Source organism: Macrotis lagotis, chromosome 3 (assembly GCF_037893015.1).
Source record: "Macrotis lagotis isolate mMagLag1 chromosome 3, bilby.v1.9.chrom.fasta, whole genome shotgun sequence".
In the NCBI taxonomy this organism is placed as follows: Eukaryota; Metazoa; Chordata; class Mammalia; order Peramelemorphia; family Peramelidae; genus Macrotis; species Macrotis lagotis.
The window spans coordinates 67,201,546-67,220,472 of record NC_133660.1 but is presented as its reverse complement, the minus strand read 5'-3'; positions in this window follow the sequence as shown (position 1 = coordinate 67,220,472).

The window sequence follows — 18,927 nt, the reverse complement described above, 5'->3', positions numbered from 1 at the left end:
ATATCTGTTATTGCAAAAGTATTTTAGGGGAGTAGCTAGGTGGTAATGATTCTGGAGTCAGGAGGACCGGAGTTCAAATCCAACCTCAGACACTTAATATTTACTTAGCTATGTGACCTAGGGTTAGCTCAATCTTGCCATGCTCTTGCTGGTGTCTTATCAATGTTGCAAGGGTAGTTATTTCTTTGATTCCCTTCCATGTCTCATTTAGAGTCTCTTTCTTGTCACAGAAAAAAAGTCCTTTTGTTGTTTTTCCACAGGGTCTTCATACTTGGCAGATCCCAGTCCCCTACCCAAACCAATTGGGTCAAATCTCTTACCTCCTTTCACTTACTCAGTTATTCTTCCCCTTTTCTATCCAAATCAACATGTCAAGCCAAGATGGACATAGAAGAAAACTTAAAGGTTAAACCTGTTCAGAGAGCATTTGTCTTTGAACCTCTTTCATGGGCCCTTTGTGGGGTCTCTGAACTTATAAAAAAAACATACATTGATAGTTTTGATTCAATACAATTTATACCTCTAATTATCACTAAGGGGAAGAAAGATAAGATTGAATGTGTTTCAGACAATTATGTTCTTGGAATGGAAAAAAGCCCCATGCACACAAGCAATTATAAGGAAGTGGGTCGATTTAATGCTTCCACTTGTTCTTCAAGGTGGTCAAAGAAGTCTGTTAGTCTGGGCTTCAGCTGGTGTTCACCACTCTAAAAACAAGAATTTCCTTGCACAGAGAAGAGTAGATCAAATAATGATTCCCGCAGGAACCACTGCTTATCTCTAGACTCTTGATATTGCAATAAACAATCCATTTACATATTGGAAATAGAATATAAACTTTGTGAAGCTGAGCCTGCAAGAGGTGGTGACTTGAGTGAAGAATTCATGAAATAAAATCACTGATAGTTGTGATGCCAATGCACTAGGAAAAGCCTACAAGGACAAAGAGAGCTCATTTACATAGAGCTATATTGCTGAACATGAGAATAATGGTTCTACAGGAAATGGAGTCAAAAGAAATTCAGATCAGAGTTTGGGGTTTGAAGAGTTATGGTGATGTTCCAGAAGATGATGACATGTATTTGAATAAATGCAGATAGTTGCACATGAAAAAAGAAATCTCCTGAAAAAATTGGAGCAAAAATTGATGTTATTTTTGGGGGATACAGTACAGAGAAGGAAATTGAGAAAGATTAAACAACTTGACCAGGGTCACATTATTAGTGTATGAAATAGGTTTTGAATTTGAATCTTCCTGATTCCACATCCAATATTCTCTTTAATAAACTGCCCCATCAATGTGTATCTATTGTAACTCATTTTAATAAAAATGCATTAAGCCTCAACTATGTGAAAAGTGCATGGCAGTTTGTTTTAGTGAATAACTGATCCTAAAGTCAGGAAAACATGAGTTTGAATGCTATTTCTTTCTATATTTTTTTTTTGCAAGGCAATGGGGTTAAGTGGCTTGCCCAAGGCCACATGGCTAGGTAATTATTAAGTGTCTGAGGCTGGATTTGAACCCAGGTACTCTTGACTCCAAGGCTGCTGCTTTATCCATTGCGCCACTTAGCTGCCCTTGAATGCTATTTCTGACACATTATTCAAATCTCTTAAACTCTCTCAGTCATTCCTGAACCCCAGTCTGTAGTTGGACATCTGCATTGTTAAGACAGGTTTCCATATCAGAAGTTCCGTACACTAGTGATCACAAGTCCAGATTTCCTCTCATTCTCCTAAGCACTAGGAGTATAAAAATGACCAATGAGAAATTCCCTTAGTACCCTAAACTCTAATGAGAGAGGATATTTATGAAAGACACACACATGCAATAAGTGATGGGACAAATTCTTAAACCTGAAGGGTCATCTTCAGTCATACTGATCTATATCTGGCACTGGACCAGAGAAAAAAGTGTGAGGCTGGTGACATTGTAAACTGCACCCCCCCCCAATCCAATTCTCAGGCAGGACATAGATTCCCATGGTTCTCTTTGAGAAGGAAAGACAGACAACCACAAAACCCAGAGAAATCTGTGACCCTGTTCTTCCATATTCTGATAAATGGATTTCAATAAGATTGCTTTTCTAGGTCATCTTATAGATTTTATTGTATATATTTAAAAGCACTGTTGTGAACATGGATTCTTAAGCTTCACCAGAGTGCCAAAGAGGTCCATGTCACAAAAAAAAAGTTTAGCACTTTTTCTATAGAGGTAAAAGAGCCAGGCAAAATACTCTGAGAATTTTGAGGGAGGAAGAAATCAGTTTCAATGGAGACCAACGAGGAAAATGTCAAGGCTGTTATATGAATTTAGCCTTGAAGGAATATTAATATTGTTGTTCAGTTGCTTTTCAATTGTGTCCAACTCTTTGTGACCCTGTTTGGGGCTTTTTTGATAAAGATAGTGGTTTTGCCATTTCCTCCTCCAGCTCATTTCACAGATGAGTAAACAGAGGTAGGATGAAATGCCTTGCCCAGGATCACCCAGTAACTAGCAAGCAACTGAAGCAGCAGATGAACTCTGGTCCACCCGACTCCAGGTCCAGTCTTCTTAGATGCTTCCAACTCTGTTTATAGGTGGTGCGGTTTGGGGGAATTGACTACTTCTAGCCGGGGGGTTCGAGTTAAGAGCAGGATGTGAGAAGAGAGTGACAGAGAAAACTCCGAATAATTGTACGTGTGTGTTTATGTGCGGCTGAAAGGACAAATAAATGCTCACCCAGCGGTCCTCACCCTCTCTGCTTTGGCTGGATCTGTGTTTGCTGTTTGCAGGGTCTGGCGTGGGCAGAGCTCCGCGTGTTCCCAGGACACCTAACACCCTGCTCCAGATCTCTGAGCACAGTGCATTATGTCAGTTCATGCGCCGCTGTTTCTTGGCTTTCCCCAACCTTTCCATCCACCTTTGGTCTGCATTTAAATGCTCTCTCTGCCTGCCTTTGAGTTCAACACACAATTGCTGCTTAAACATTCTTTCATCCATCATCTTCCTGGTCTCCGAACACCAGAGCTGAGCTGCAGCTATCTATCCTATCTTCATTGCTAAGGGACTGATTCCGTTCCAGGATCTTATTGCGGACTGGTCTGACTTTGTGTTTGATCCTGCCTGTTGCTTGTTGGTAATGGTGATGACACGGCTTGTGAAAGCTGTATAAAACACCTTGGCTGAGACCACATAGAGATTGAATAACAGAACACAATATAGGTTGAGCACTACAGTGCTTTGTTAGATGTTTTGTTTTTAGCTCTGCTTCTAACTGATACTGAAAAGTCTACAAGCATCCCAAAGACATGCTGATTTTTGAAAAAAAAAACTTGTTTCTTTTTTTTTTTTTTCAGTGCATTATTTGACAGCAGAATCTGGAGGCAGATTTCAGGCCTGTATAGCCATTAAAAATCTTTGGCTGAATGCAGTTTCCCTATATAATCTTGATTTTTTTTTTCAAGATTCAGTGCTATATTGACTTTGAAAAATAACCCTTTTTCATTTCTCCTCTTGCAGGTCTTTTGACATACCAGAAAATAGAATTTGGCCTGGCTAATGGAAAGAACTCTAGAATTTGAGTCAGAATCAACCAGCAACATTTATTAAGTGCCATGTAGTAAGGATTGTACTAGGTGATGGGGATAAAAAGAAAGAAAGGAAAGAAGGAAGAAAATAAGGAAGAAGGAAGGAAAGGAGGAAGGGAAAGAAGGAAGGGAGAGGCAGGGCAGGAGGAATGAAGAAAGGAAGGAAGGAAAGACGGAAGGAAGAAACACTAGAAAGAAGGAACAAAGGAACGAGAGAAGGAAAGAAGGAAGGAAGAAAGGAGAGAAGGAAGTAAGTAAGGAAAGATGGAGGGAAGGAAGGGGACTTCTATTTAGATGGGTTTGAATCTCATCTTTGCACTCACCTGCTGTGTTATCTTAGGCAAGTCATTTCTCTGTATTTCTGTAATTATTTTCCTCAATTAGCAAGTGAAGAGCTTGATACAGATGATTCTTATCTAATATTAAGTAGAATGTAAACAATGACTCTAGTTTTTGTCTTTGTATATTCCCAGCATCTAGAACAGTTTCTAAGACATAGTGGTGGTTGTAGTAGTGGTAGTAATATGTTAAGGGTAACACTATGAAGTTTCGTGATTGTGTGTGATGACATTCTGATGGAATGATAGATTTGGAGCTGAAGGGGCTTTAGAGAAGTAAGGACTTTGACCTCATATTTAATGAGGAGAAAATTCATCCAGTCCTTTAAAAAAGGAATTTGGAACCCAAGAGTTACTAAAACACATTTCCTCTGACTACTTTTACCAGCACTCTGCCTATACTACACAGGGATAAAAGAAATAGGGAAAGTTCCTACAAGCACAAAAATATCTACAGTAATTCTTTATGTAAGGAGAAAGTATTGTAAGCCAAGAGGGTACTATTAATTAAAGATTACCTGAAAAAATATGGTATCTATATACCATATATGTAATAGAATACCACTGGGGTATGAGGGTAGGAGTTTTGCCCATGGCAGCTAGGTGGTACAGTAGATAAAGTCCCTAACCTGGAGTTTTGAAAACTTAATTCAAATTTGACCTTAGGAACTTTCTAACTGTGTGACCCTGGGAAAGTCACTCAACCTCTTTCTCTTTCAGTTTCCTTGATTGTAAAATAGAGGTTATAATAGCACCTACCTCACAAGATTGTTGTGAGGGTCAAATAAAATAAAGTGAAAGGATGTGGCATTTGATAGTGACAGCATTTAAACATACACCATCTGATCCTAGATCTGTTGTTTACTTGTTTGACTTGACCTTGCTACTTCAATAACTTCTGCAGGTACTTCCAGAATTGGCAAAAATTTCCAGACTACTGATAGGAAAGTCTTTTTTTTAGGGTTTCTTTTGCAAGGCAAATGGGGTTAAGTAGCTTGCCCAAGTGTCTGAGACCAGATTTGAACCCAGGTACTCCTGACTCCAGGGCCGTTGTGTTAGGGAAGTCTTAAGTAAGATTATAGGTTGTTGAACTTTTAGAAGGCAAAATAGAACTTAATTAAACCAACTTTGTTATTAATGGAAAAGTGTAAAACTTGTGCCTTCCACTAATCAATAAAGAGTTCTAGAATTTTAGTGAAATCTGCTGAAAGGAAGATTCTTCTTAGTTAATATACAATTCTAGGCCAACTGTGGGTATCATTTTTTAGATGAAATTTTATTTGCTTTTCCATTGTTGAACATTACTTTTTTTCTCTCCAATCTCCTTGCTCTATGGGGGAAAAAATCTTGTTATAAACAAGGATAGGCAAACCAAAAAAAGTGTGGCTCATTCTTCATATTGATCTATTACCTTTTGTCAAGAGGTGAGTAGAATAGAATGCTTCATCACCACTTCTCTGGGATCATGATTGATTATTGACATTTATCAGAGTGCCCAAGACATAAAATTTGTTTACAGTATTGATATTATGATATAAATTTGTCTTGGATTGTTGCTCACATCATTCTGCATTGGTCCATTCAAGTCTTCTCAGGTTTCTCTGAAACCATCTCTTTTTTTTTTCATTTCTCATATGCCAGTAGTATTCTATTACATATATGGTATTTAGCTACCATATTTTTTCAGGCAATCTTTAATTAATAGGTACCCTCTTGGTTTTCAATACTTTGCCCTTACATAAAGAGTTACTGTAGATATTTTTGTGCTTATAGGAATTTTCCCTATTTCTTTTATCCCTTTGTAGTATAAGCCTAGTGCTGGTAAAAGTAGTCAGAGGAAATGTGTTTTAGTAACTCTTGGGTTCCAAATTCCTTTTTTAAAGGACTGGATGAATCTAAAGTTCCACCAAGAGTGCATCAGTGTGCTTGTTTTTCCACACCCCTTCCAACATTTGTTATTTTCCATTTTGGGGTCAACTTTGCCAATCTGATGTGTATGCAGAGGACTTGCCTTACTTTGCCTTTCTTTAATTATTGGTGATTTGGAACTTTTTTATGTGACTATCAAATGATGGAAGAAACTATAGCTTTCAATAGAAGTTTGATTCATCCTTGAAAAATGCTCATTGCTGAATCTCTTTCTGTCCTCAGGGCAATTTCATTATTGTCCCTTGTTCATGTTTCATTTGTCCCTCACTCTTTGCTGTTGTTGATCCCATCACCAACATCATCTCCCAGTTTCTCACCACAATTCATATCTTTTACTTTTTTTCAAGGACCAGCTCAAATTCTGTTCCCCTAATGATGCTTTTCCTCCTAGCTGAAAGACTATAGCATATAATGAACAGACATCTGGATTTTGAAACCCAGGACCTGGGATTAAATACCAGGTCTTCTTATTTCTGTGACTTTGGTCAATTTATTCAATCTCTCTCTTCCTTGTTTTCTTTACCTGTAAACTAAGGAAGGTAGATTGGGTTCTTTCTTTCCATAAATCCTGAGATGAAGCCAAAGCTGCAATGGTTATCTATCCCTCCTTAATACTTGAGTTGTAGAGTTCTCTAGTTGTTTTACCACTTTTTCTTTCTTTTGTTCTGCCAAGAAAGGATATGAGAACATACTTTGGTCTGACAAACCATGAGATCTCCAAGTTGTAAGAGAACTCAGAGGTCTTCTTGTCCCACTATTAAAGTATCTCTAATAAATGGTCATGAAGCCTCTCCTTGATTTCCAGTAATGGGGAACCTGTGTATCCTCAGGCAGTCCATCCCACTTTTGGACAACTGGAATCCTTAGGAAGTCTTTCTTTGTAGCAACCCAAATCTATCTCTGGAAATATCTACCCATTGTTTCTAGTAGTGCCCTCTGGGGTTAAGCAAAACAAGCTTAATCCCTTTTCCACATGACAGCCCTTCAGAGACTTGAAGAGAGTTATCATGCCCTCCCTCTCACATCTTCTTTTCTCCATGCTAAAACTTCCCACTTCCTATAATCCATCTTCCTATGGCACAATCTCTAGTGCTCTTACCATCCTAGTTATCAAAGCACAGTGGAACCTAGGCAGCCCTCATTCTTGATCTAGTATCTTTATTGAGTTAGCCTAAGATTTTGGAAGTTCTTTTGGCTTTTATATCAGACTCATACTGAACCACTGCAAACCACTAAACACTCAAATCTTTTGTTCCCCTCACAAGAACTGTTGTTTAACCAAACCTCCCCTGTCCTGTACTCAAGTAATTTTTTGAAACTTAAATGTAGAATGTTATATCTATATATCCCTAATGTCACTTTATTAAATTCAGTACAATGCTTTAGTCCATTGAGTTCATTTTAAGTCAAACTCTGTCCTCCAAAATGTTCAACAGGATAGTTGTCTTTCAATTGAATTTTATAAATTTGATTAGCAAGCCTCCATCCAAGTCATTGATAAAAAATATTATCAAGAACTAAGGTCAAGGGCAGATTCAAAGAGTACTTCTCTAGAGCTCTCCCTCCAGGTAAGTATCACTCTGTTCCTTCTTTCTGGTAATTCAACCAGTTATGGCTCCCCCTATCAAGCAGTCCACAAGTTGTCCAATGCTTCTCTGAAATATAGACATCCTATGTCTAATAAACGATTTTGCTTAACTGGAGTTAATTTAATCATTATACAATAATGAGAAGCTGATGGTATAGTAGATAGAACACTTTCAGAATTTGGAGGGCTTGGGCTCAAAGCTTAATTCTGATATTTATTGCCTATCTGACTTTGGGGGAGTTACAACTTCCCTGGACCTCAGTTTTCTCAATTATAAAAGAAGGGAATTGGACTAGAAAGTCTCAGAGATTCCTTCTGGCTTTACACTTATAATCTTACAAAGAATGAAACTCCTAAACACTTAAAATACCAATGGACCACTTGATGGTACCAGTAAAATAAAAAAAAATAAGAAAAGGAAGGACTCTTGTATGCTGGATAGATACTCTATAATGACATGGTAAAACACAGATGAAATTGAATGGAATGAGAAAATGTGTGTAAATGTGTGTATGTGTGTTTGTGTGTTCATTTTGTTTTAGGGGAAGACATGTCCATATCAATAAAATCACAACATACTCAAAGCTTTTAAAGATCAAAACTGCAATGATTTGTATTGTCTTTATTTTAAATGAATTTTCACATGTTGATTTTTACATTAACTAAAAAATATCTGCCTTACCTGGCAATTTGGTAGTAAATTTTTAGCAACTGTAATGAATTGTTGCCTAAAACATGCCCATTCTAGCAAAGATTTTTCCTCATTTTTAGAACAATGAAAAATTAGCAGAGTCTTTTTTTTCTTTTATCAGAAAGTTAGGAATATTCTTTTTCTACCATAAACCTATTTGAGTTCAAGGCCTAGGACTGTACCTAATCTCTATAAATGACATCTTGGTATTCAGAGTTATGCATAATTTATGTGCTAAATATCCTGCATATTAGATGTAAAGTTTACAAGTCAATACAAGACTGCTTTAACTGCCAAATCTGAGACTGACTATGCTGTGCTCTAACACTCTGCATCTTTAGACATCATCACCAATAATGATTTGTGGGTTTGCAGCTCAGCTGGATATTTGGCTGGTGATGTATGAAGTAAAACAGAATGTGACTTGCTCTCCATCAGCTCAATTGGTCGAGCATCTCAGAGCAGTGGAAACTTGCCTTTGTGGATGCAGGTATGCACCCATACATAAAGGAAGACATGAATCAGAAGATATATGGGGTGTACAGTTAAAAATGGTCTTCTCTCCCCTGCCTCCTAGCCTAGCCTCTTCTCAGACCTAAACCACACCTCTGTGCCAAAAGAGCACACACAGACACACACACACACACACACACACACACACACACACACATGCTGATACATATACACACAAATACACACACAAACTCACATACACACACAAATTCACACATACACAGAAACTTATACACACATGTGCACTCACATTCACATAGATAATAATTGGCTCTAATAGCAGGGAAAATTATGTGATGAAACATCTTCAGATAAAATCTAGTCTCAGCATGAAAAGCATTTAGAAGTCATCTTTAGTCACTGATTTCTAACACAAAGCATGACATTCTAAAGGGTGAAGTCATTTTCTTCTAAGCACAGAAAATATGTACAGACCTTTATGCCAACCTCAGATGAAAAAATAGAAAGGACTATTGAATTCTTTTCTTCTTGGATCCTGAATTCCCTATCCAATCATTATCTAACAGGACAAACTTCTCTTGTTAGGTCTTTCAAATGTCGAAGTTATCAGGCCAGTTTTCTGGTACATGTTAAAATATTTGTTAGCATTTTCCTGATTAACAGCAGTTAGGATTAGTATGTGATGTAAAAAACTTTTTTTCTCTACTTTATTCCTTTGTTTTTGCTCAGAAAGTGCCTCTAGACACATTTCCTGTGTCTTATTATGAATTGGAGATATAGAATATAATTATAATGATCAAGGATCTGAGGACTTCAATGAATCTATAAAGTTAGACTCTTTCCAAAACAATTGCAAGTATGTCATTTCATGCATCTTGGAGCTAGCAGAATTGCCTAGATCCTTTGTCTATGTAGTACCCTATATTAATTTGGTCCACTTATCAGAAAAGTATTTAATCTGTCTCTTTTTCCTCAAAGTCAATCAATACCCTAGCTTTACACAGGAAGAGTTTGAGTTCTCTTTGGGAAATAAAATAAAAAAAATACAAATACTAATAGTGCTGTTTGGAAAATAAATATGGCATGTTCATGGAAGGACAACTAACAGCTTCCAAGGACTGATTTTTGCTAGTATAATGTCTGCTGTGTTGAATTATGTTAGGTGCCTCTTCCTGCTGCTCCCACATGAACTTATTTTTCTTTTTAACTGGCCTTCAGTTATCTTTCTAGCTTCAGATCATGTAAAACTACCATCCACTAGAGAATTCTGTGGTTATTTACATGTAATCCTTTTAGCCTCCTACTGAGCTCCTTCAACTGAAGTACTATTTTCAGGGACCCTTTGTTACTCTGAACACCACCCGTTTGAGTGTGCTGTGATTTATAAGCCTTCTTTGTTAGGGAGAAGGATACCAATCTTTCAACACAATTATTATGATGAATGCCTATGTTATCTCTTCTGAACCTCTCTTTTCAACTTTCCTCTGACTTCTGGTCAAAAACACATTTTAAGTTTTTAATTCTTAACAAAATCTTCCCTCCCAGCCATGCTTCCCACCCCCAAATATGGCAAGTATCCCTAGGACTCTTCTTCACTGAACAGAAAAGGAACTGATTGCAATTGTGATGAAGAAATTGTCAAGCCCCATCCAACCCAATGTGTTCCTCAGTTTTATTCAAAAAATCACAAAAGTTAAACTGGTTGGAGAAAACTGAAAATGCTGGTAATCTGTGTCCTATTCCCCCCCTTGCAACAAATTGCAGTTAATTCTCTTTTGATCTGTCTGCAAGTATTCCAAAGTTAATACATGATGAAGTTCTACAGATATACCTATTTGCAGATGACATTGCTTTGATTACATCAAACTCTGGAACACTAGAGAGCCTCCTTAATGAAATCCACAACCATTCAAAAAAAAGATCATTCTCACCATCTGGGCAATGCTTTTCTCCCAGTTTATGGCTTATCATTTGATTGGCGGCCAATTGAATCAGCTCCTCTGTTTTGGACAGATATTACAGATAAACAATGAGTTAGCCCAAAAATTGAATAGGAAAAAGAGAGTAGGTTAGATCACATTTGAGAAATTACATGTGAAAACTAGGTCCAAGTCGTTTCTTGCTACAAGTGCATATCATTTTACAATATTAATATTTTCCTAATAGCAATGATAGGTAAATAGTCTGAAGCATATCATTAAGGATTATTTGTTTTCCTAGGAATATAAAAGATATGAAAAAAAGGATGTGTATAACTAGGTAGGGGCAGAGTAAGGTTTGGTAGGGGAGACCTTTCTTGAACATAGAAGTAAGAATAAAAAAATCACAAATAGAAAACGTGAATTCTATAATAGTAACAACAAAATATTAAAAAATCCCAGCATTTTATGCATATCTTCAATGAAAGATTCATTGAATGGCATGAACAATTATGCAAGAGGATGAGGAAGTAAAGATACATTTGTTCACTTGTGAGAATCTCAAGATTTGATGAATTCATGAATCCATCAACTACAGAAAGATGACTTTCAAATGTATAACAGAATTAAGATGTAAGCAGAATTTGTGTCATATGAAGGAGACTGATGAAGCTTATAGACATCAGGAGAAGAAACTGTAAAGACAGAATTGAAGATGCTATAGAAAAAGTTTTCTAGTAAATTGGCTAAAGACTCACAAAAGATATGGACAGATGGAGGAGAAAAGAACTGTCTGAAACAATGTGATTAAGCTTACCATTGAAGCCAGTGCCTTTATTGTTGGATTTCATCTACGCATTTAAGCATCAAAGAAATAATTCATTAGTTTCTACCTGTCTTTCTATCTCAGGCAAACATCTCTCACCTTTTAAATGTCAGTCTCTGACAAATTGGGTATATTTTTCTTTCTGTTTTGTTTTTCTTCAATCTTTGTTTTTTCTATGCTTTTTATTCATTTGTATAAAATTAGGGAAGGGAAACCAGAAAGAAATCAAAAAGAACTAGATTACTTCATACAAAATGAAAAAAAAATAGTTATGTTGTTATTTTTCCTGTTTCTTGAGTTTGAAAAGTAGTGTAGCCAAAAAATAGAATTGGAAATGAGAAACTGGCATCGTATTTGAATTCTAGGTACAATTATTTATGTCTTTATAATGAGAAAATTTTGCAGTCATGCAATTGAAATACATAACAGAATTTTTGTTTTTTTGTGTTAGACTATATCATGGGACAATAAGAAACAAGCCCAATCACTTAAAATTGCTCCACCACAAATTCCCCATAGTCATAGGTATGAATAGATGTATTAATGTTTTCTCATTGCCCATTAGGACTTGTTTTTTTCATTTCATATGGTTATCCTCCCTTCTTGTGGGACACTTTCATAGCACATTTTCCACCGCCAACCAGATGTAGTTTCCCTGACTTCATGACTCCAAGATATGGGCTGTGTAATTTCATGTCAAACTGTTGTCTTGGTTACTAGAGTTCTTGAGAAGTGAAAATAACCCTGATGAGGTGGTTCCCAGATATTTTTGTTGTTAGTGTCATTGAATTGTAGAGCTGAAATGGAATCGAAGAATCATCTTAGTTATAGAATCATTGTATTTTAGAGCTGAAAAAGATCTTTTAGCACATCAATTCTAGTTGACTCCTTTTACAGATGATGAAACTGAGTCCCAAGGAGTGGGTAGCTTACCCAAAGAAGGTCACAAAATTATTTAATTAAAAAATCTGGTATTTTAACTTGAATTTCCATATTTCTTGTATCAGTACAAAGTTTCCAAAGTACATCTTTTTTTCTGAATCTACTCTGTAACTCTTCAGAAATTCTCTTAGGGTTTCAGAAGATCTGGATCTATTGTCTTTAGGATAAAACCTTAACACTTCTGTCTGTCTTAAAAACCTTCATAATCTGGTTCCAGTTTGCTTTTCCAAATTTATCACACTTAACTCTTTTTTATATATTGTTATAATCATTGAGCACATAATTTTCCTTGTATCAGTTCATATAAGTAGTCCTGGGATTCTCTGAATTTTTCATATTCATTTCTTATAATATGAATGATATTCTACTACATTCCTGTACCTCCTAGTTATTCAATCATTGCACATCTAATGGGCATTCATTTTGCTTTCAGTTCTTTACTACAAATAAAGTACTCTAAATACTTCTGTACATGGGATTCCTTTCCTTCTGTCTTTGACCTCTTTGAGGTTTATACCTAGAAATTATATCTTTTGCTCAAAGAATTTGACTTTTTTTTTTGCCCCAATCACCTTAGTTACTGGATTTTGTATTGCTTCTATATACATGATCCCCTATCACAGAATGCATATTCATTGAAAACACATGTTCAATTTTTGTTTTTGCAACTCTACCTAGTATCTAATGCTGTACTTAGCACATTAGTGCTTCATAAATATTTTTGATTGACATCTGGGGTTCCAAGCTAACCACTAGGGCTAGGCCTGGAGTTTTCTTACATAATCTACATCTTACTCCATTTCTAAGCAGTTTTTAAAAAGGATTAAAATAAATATAAAAAGTCATTTGAAAACCCAAGAAAAAACATTTTCCCTATACCAGCATCTTTTTTTTACAGGAATAGAATCTAGGCATAGGTTAACTCTATGAATAACAAAAATAAGACACCCCTGAATTCAAGAAATCCTTATAAGAGAAATAAACTCACATTGCTCTGTTTCAGGGGTCTATAGCATCACAAATATTTTTTTTAAAACAAAACAAGGCAGCAGAGCTGATGGGTTTCCTCTAACATCAATAAAAACAATCAATATCAATTTCAAAAAGTATTATAGTCTCAACCCTCATTGCTGTGACTGCCCACAGAACCCTAGGTATGTTTGAGTAGGGCACAGGAGATTAATTACCTGCACAAATTTATCACATAGAAGTGGCCTTTCTCAAAGGTGTCTCTTCAGTTCCTGTTTCCTTGTTGGCAGGGAACAAACCTAAAGCTTTTCAAGTAAGCATCATTTTCCCTCTGTCATTCAAGTGCTGTCACAAGTCAGTATAATATATTGCTGCATCAAGGTTCTGGCTATGAGAAGCTAAGCAAGGCAAAGAATCTCACTCAAACATTTTAGAACCAAACCTTGGGAATAGTAAATATGATTAAGGATCACAAACTTGCCTCTAGGCCTTTTTTTCCATTCCCTGGGAAATAAGAGACTCAATAAAGTAAATGGGAAAATACTGGGGAGTCAATGCCCACATAAAAGGTGAGTGCAGAAGGAAGTGAAAAGTTGAGTGGTCAGATCAAATTCAGTAGGGGAGAAAAGTCATTTTAAGATAAATTCAGTTTATTGTTAATAACTGACAAGAAAAATAGTAGTCTAATATACCGAATACATGGAAAGAATTACTATTCCAAAGAAAACAGTGCCTGCTTTGCTGTATTCTCCATTTTAAAAAAAATCAGAATTAAAAGAAACATAAAAATCAGAAAATATGAGGAAATAGTTAAATTTTTCTATCAAGTATGACATTGGATAAGTCTGGGCTTCATTTTCTTTCACTATGAAACATAAGTTTTGGACCCAATGATCTAGGGTGATTTTTTCAATAATATTCTATGATGTTAAGAAATTCACTTTGTCAAAACAGTGTCTGATTATACACCAGTAACACAGGAAAACAAGGGTTTGGAGGCTGATTTGTTTTTGTAGTTTGCCTGCCTTGCTTACAAATGACAGAGGAAATCTTCATGAAAGCTTAGCAGCACGTTTGAGGAATTATTTTAAATTCCGCTGTAGTATGAACGTTCACAGTTATAAAGCACAGAGACTGAACTTCTGATTTCTTTGGTCTGGGGAAACTAGTTCTACCAATTAATCCATCAGCAAGCCTTCATTAAAGGGCTGGTCAGCACATTCTTGGAAACAGTCTTAGTGATTTTCTTAGAGCATTGAGAACTTAAATGACTTGCTGAAAGTCACCCAACCATGAAGCATTAGAAGTAACACTTGATTCCAAGACTTCCTGACTCTGGCCAGTTTTCTAATTACTATGCTATGATTTATATTTGTGTGCGTATGTGTGTGAATTACTGCACTTTAATACTTTTTATTATAGTTTATATTTTGTTCTGTCCTCGGAGACTCAGATTTCTTATACACACACACACACACACACACACACATATATATATATATATATATACCTCTTTTTATTGAAATTTTTAAGCTTGACATTATGAGAAAGTCAAAAGTTATTCTAAGTGAAGGGATAGGAATAATAATATACCATCCCTCATGGTGTTTACTTCTTTCTTTCTTCATTTGACATTGGCTTTGGGGGGTAAAAGATTGAGACAATTCTTATTTAAACTCTCAGATTTACTTATGAGCCTTTTTTGGACATAAAAAAGTCTAGTCATCACAATGTTTCAAAGTAGGATTGGGGGAGGGGCAGGGCACAAGAAGCTGGGGAGGAGATCTAGGCTGAATGTAACAGGAACAGATAATGCCCAAGTTTCCTCAGACGACCTTAACAAGACTCTTGGCTTCCTAAAACTATCAAAAGACTAGTTGTGGGTTCACCGAAAATTTGGAATGCCTAAAGTAAAAAACCCTTGGCAGAAGTGAACTATAAAGAGAGGGCTGGTTAATAATCAACCAGTTATTTTGTGATCATTTCCTGCTTCATAAAATCATGGTTTACAAGGAATTCTTCAGGATGCCTAGAGAAGAGAGGATCAGTGAGAATGTGGTAGCTATATTCAAATATTTGAAGGATGTTGTGTGAAAGAGGAGTTAGAATTATTCTCTTTGGTCCCAGAAGGCACAATCAGGACTAAGGGGTAGAAATGTCAAAAATGCACATTTAGAATTGATGACAGGAAAGCATATTGATAAGTTTCTAACATTTAGAGCCAATAAAAGTTAGAAAAGACTTGCTTCCTTGGAGATATTTGTTTCTACTTCATTAGAGGATTTTTATTCAGAGACTGAATGATTACTCACAAGATACATGTTACATTTTTATATATGGATTGGGTGAGAATAATGCCTTGCTTATGTCCTTTTCATTTCCTAGGCTTTATGATTCTCTGATACAAAGTCTAAGATGTGACTCCTAAGTATGAGGAGTTTATGATCTAAGTAAGGTGATTAAAAAAAGCAATTTTAAAAAATCCAGCTTCATATCCAATGTGTTGTACAAGCTGCACAGGTAACATTCTGATTCAGTTAGAGTAATAAGATAAAACAAAATTATTTTAGAGGAAGTTTCATGGAGAAAATATGAATCAAACTGAGCCTTGAAGGACAAGAAACCACAGTGGTTCAACGGAGGGAAAGATGGGAAAAAAAGGATTTGGCAGTAGGACAGAGAAAGGGGAATCTGTGTGGGGACCAGTGAATGGATTGATGAGACTGAAGATCAACATATCATATTGAGTAGATTCAGTCTCTTTAAAAGTCAGACAGAAAATTTGAACATGATGAAGTAGGTAAAAGAAACAACTTTAGATTCTTAAATAGAGGAGTAGTATGGTATGAGAGAATGTTCTTAGATTTAGAGGATTCTGGTCCTGTTTCTGCTACTTAACAGCTCTGTGATCTTGAGAATGCCACTACATATTTCTGAGATGCAAAGCTTTTATTTGCTCAGGGATGAGATTGGCCTAAATGACCCCTTAAGTTCTTCCATTCTATAATTCTGTCATATCTGTGACATTTTAGAGGTCACTCTGTCAGTGAAACCCAGAATCTGGAATCTACTGAAGGGGAAAAGAGATTGGAGGTAAGGTCACAAATTAAGAGTTATGATCATTATTAGTCATAAGATTATTAGAGTTTCATGAGACTGATGGGAAGAAATGACAAGGAAGTTCAAAAGGCAGCACGATCTATTGGACAGTGCATAGAACCTAGAATCAGGAAGATCTTGTTCCAAAATCTACCTCAGACATTAGTTATATGAGCCTTGTCACAATCACTAAACCTACTATGTGCTTCAGTTTCCTCTTTTGTAAAATGGATGAGTTGGACTCTAAAATTTTAAGTCCCTTCAATCTCAAAGTCTAGGTAATTAGGTGGCTCGGTGGATAGAGCACTAGACCTAGAGTCAGGAAGACAAATTCAAATGTGGCCTCAGACACTCACTAGTTATGAAGCCCTGATGTAAATATGTTATTTAATTCAAAAGACATAAATTAAAGTGCTTATTCTTTGTTCTGTATTAGGCCACATTAGGACACAAATATAAGAAAACAGGATTCTTGGACATGTGAGGTTTATAATCTAAAATAGTAATGGTATGGAAGATTGTGCATATATGTATATGTGTATGACATCGATGTGTGTAAGAGGAGATTATGATAAGGAAGAAATAGAATCATGCCCTAATATTAACACTGGTATGTACTTTCTAGTATAATTTCTTATACATTTTGTACAAACACATATACACACTAATACACACACACACATCCATTATATCATCTTACATTAAGATAGAGAGCAAATTACTGTCTTCAAACAAAACTTGCTTCAACATATCTAAAAATGCAATGTTTAGCCACAATTATAATCTTTTCATGGAAATTCCCAAAATATTATCCTAAACAAAGAGTACTGAATGAAAAGCTAGAAATAAAATTGTCAAAAAATTATTCAGATAAATTCCAAACTAGTTATATGTCTTTACCTCAACTTTTTTGTGTTCAGAGAAAGGAAGGTTGAAGAACATAGTAAAATCAGATTTGATTTGGGAAAGCAAATTGGTGGTCTCTAAATTACAAAAATACCTTGTCATCTACTATACATTTAGAAAGCTAGAGAATTTTTTTTAATGCTGTGCACATTTTTGAAGATGAGACATGAGACACTAGGATTTAGAGAGAGACCCTGATTTATGACAACATTTAGTAAATGGTTTAAAACATGAAAATATCTCAGGATGATTCAGGGTGCAATAAGGGAATTTCCAATGATTTGGTAACAAATGTAGCAGCCCAGTTTCATCTATTTTGCCAATGAAGATTCCCCAGGAGCATGAGAAATGATGACTGTATAACCAGAACTGTTAATAATCTCATGTCAGATGTTTCCATCTTATGTTTCAAGAACAGAGCAATTTGGGACTTCCACATCAGATTTTCTGGTTTAATTAGAACAGGACCCCTAAGCCACAGCTTCACAGGAGCCAAAATTTGGTGTCTTGAATAGGAGTTCCCAACTTGAGATCTGCAATTTTGGTTTTGTTTTAGATGATAGATAGATAGATGGATGAATAGATAGATAGATAGATAGATAGATATTGTATTTTCCATATAATTGGTTCCCTTTGACATTTTATGTATTTTATTTCATTCATTCAAAGACATTATTCTGAGAAGGGGTCCATTGGCTTCAACAGAGTACTAACAGGAATTTTTGACTCACCTTAAAAAAAACAGACTAAAACCCCTTTAAATCTAGAAAAAACAAAGAATGTATTAGATCAGGATAATAAATGACAGAAACATGGGCAAAAGGCACAAATGTCTCTTGACAGGGAAACCTACTTACAGTTTGGAGAATATTATAATGGAAAGGGACTTCAGAGACCACCCAATAGTGATAGTGATAGAACAGCCATGATTGATACAAGACTTTGAGGTGTACAGAATGGTTGAAATAAGATTTCATCTCATTTGATTAAGTTCAGAGGTTCTTGACTCAGAAAAGACCTCTCCTAGTTAGTGCAGACTTTATTTAATCATTTTAGCCTTAAAGATCATTTTCAGAGGCAAAACAGTTGCTTTCATCTTTGGACAGTACTAATTCTTAAACTAGATAATGGTTAGATGTAACTAAGGTTAGACCTGAAAAAAGAAAAGAGAGAGACAGAGAGAATCACAGTGAGAAGCAGAAAGAGACACAGAGACAGAGAGAGAGACCCAGTCAGATGCAGAGTCAGAGAGACAAAGAGAGAGATGGGGTTAAATAAAGATATTGGCTTAGTGTATGAGATGTATGTAACAAGTATAGCTTATAGAGAGCCATCCCTGGAGTTAGAAAGATCTGGGTTCAAGTTTAGTTTTTGATTTGTCCTGGCTTTGAGAAAGAGAGTTTACTCTTTAGGAGTTCCCTAAACCAGTGAAATCATGGGTTTGATCTACTATGTAATCAGACCTATGATTTCCTCCATGTAGAGAAATTCTCAAGGTAGGAAACTCTCATTATTCCATAAAAATCAGTACTGTTAACTTCTGTAACTCTTTTGAAACTCAAGAGTCTGAAAGTTGCCTACAAGTACCACAAGGTTAGTTAAGTGATTTTCATAATGAAGTGGCTTGTTAACACGGTGGGACTTGAACTTAGCTTTGTGGATAGATAGAAATAAAG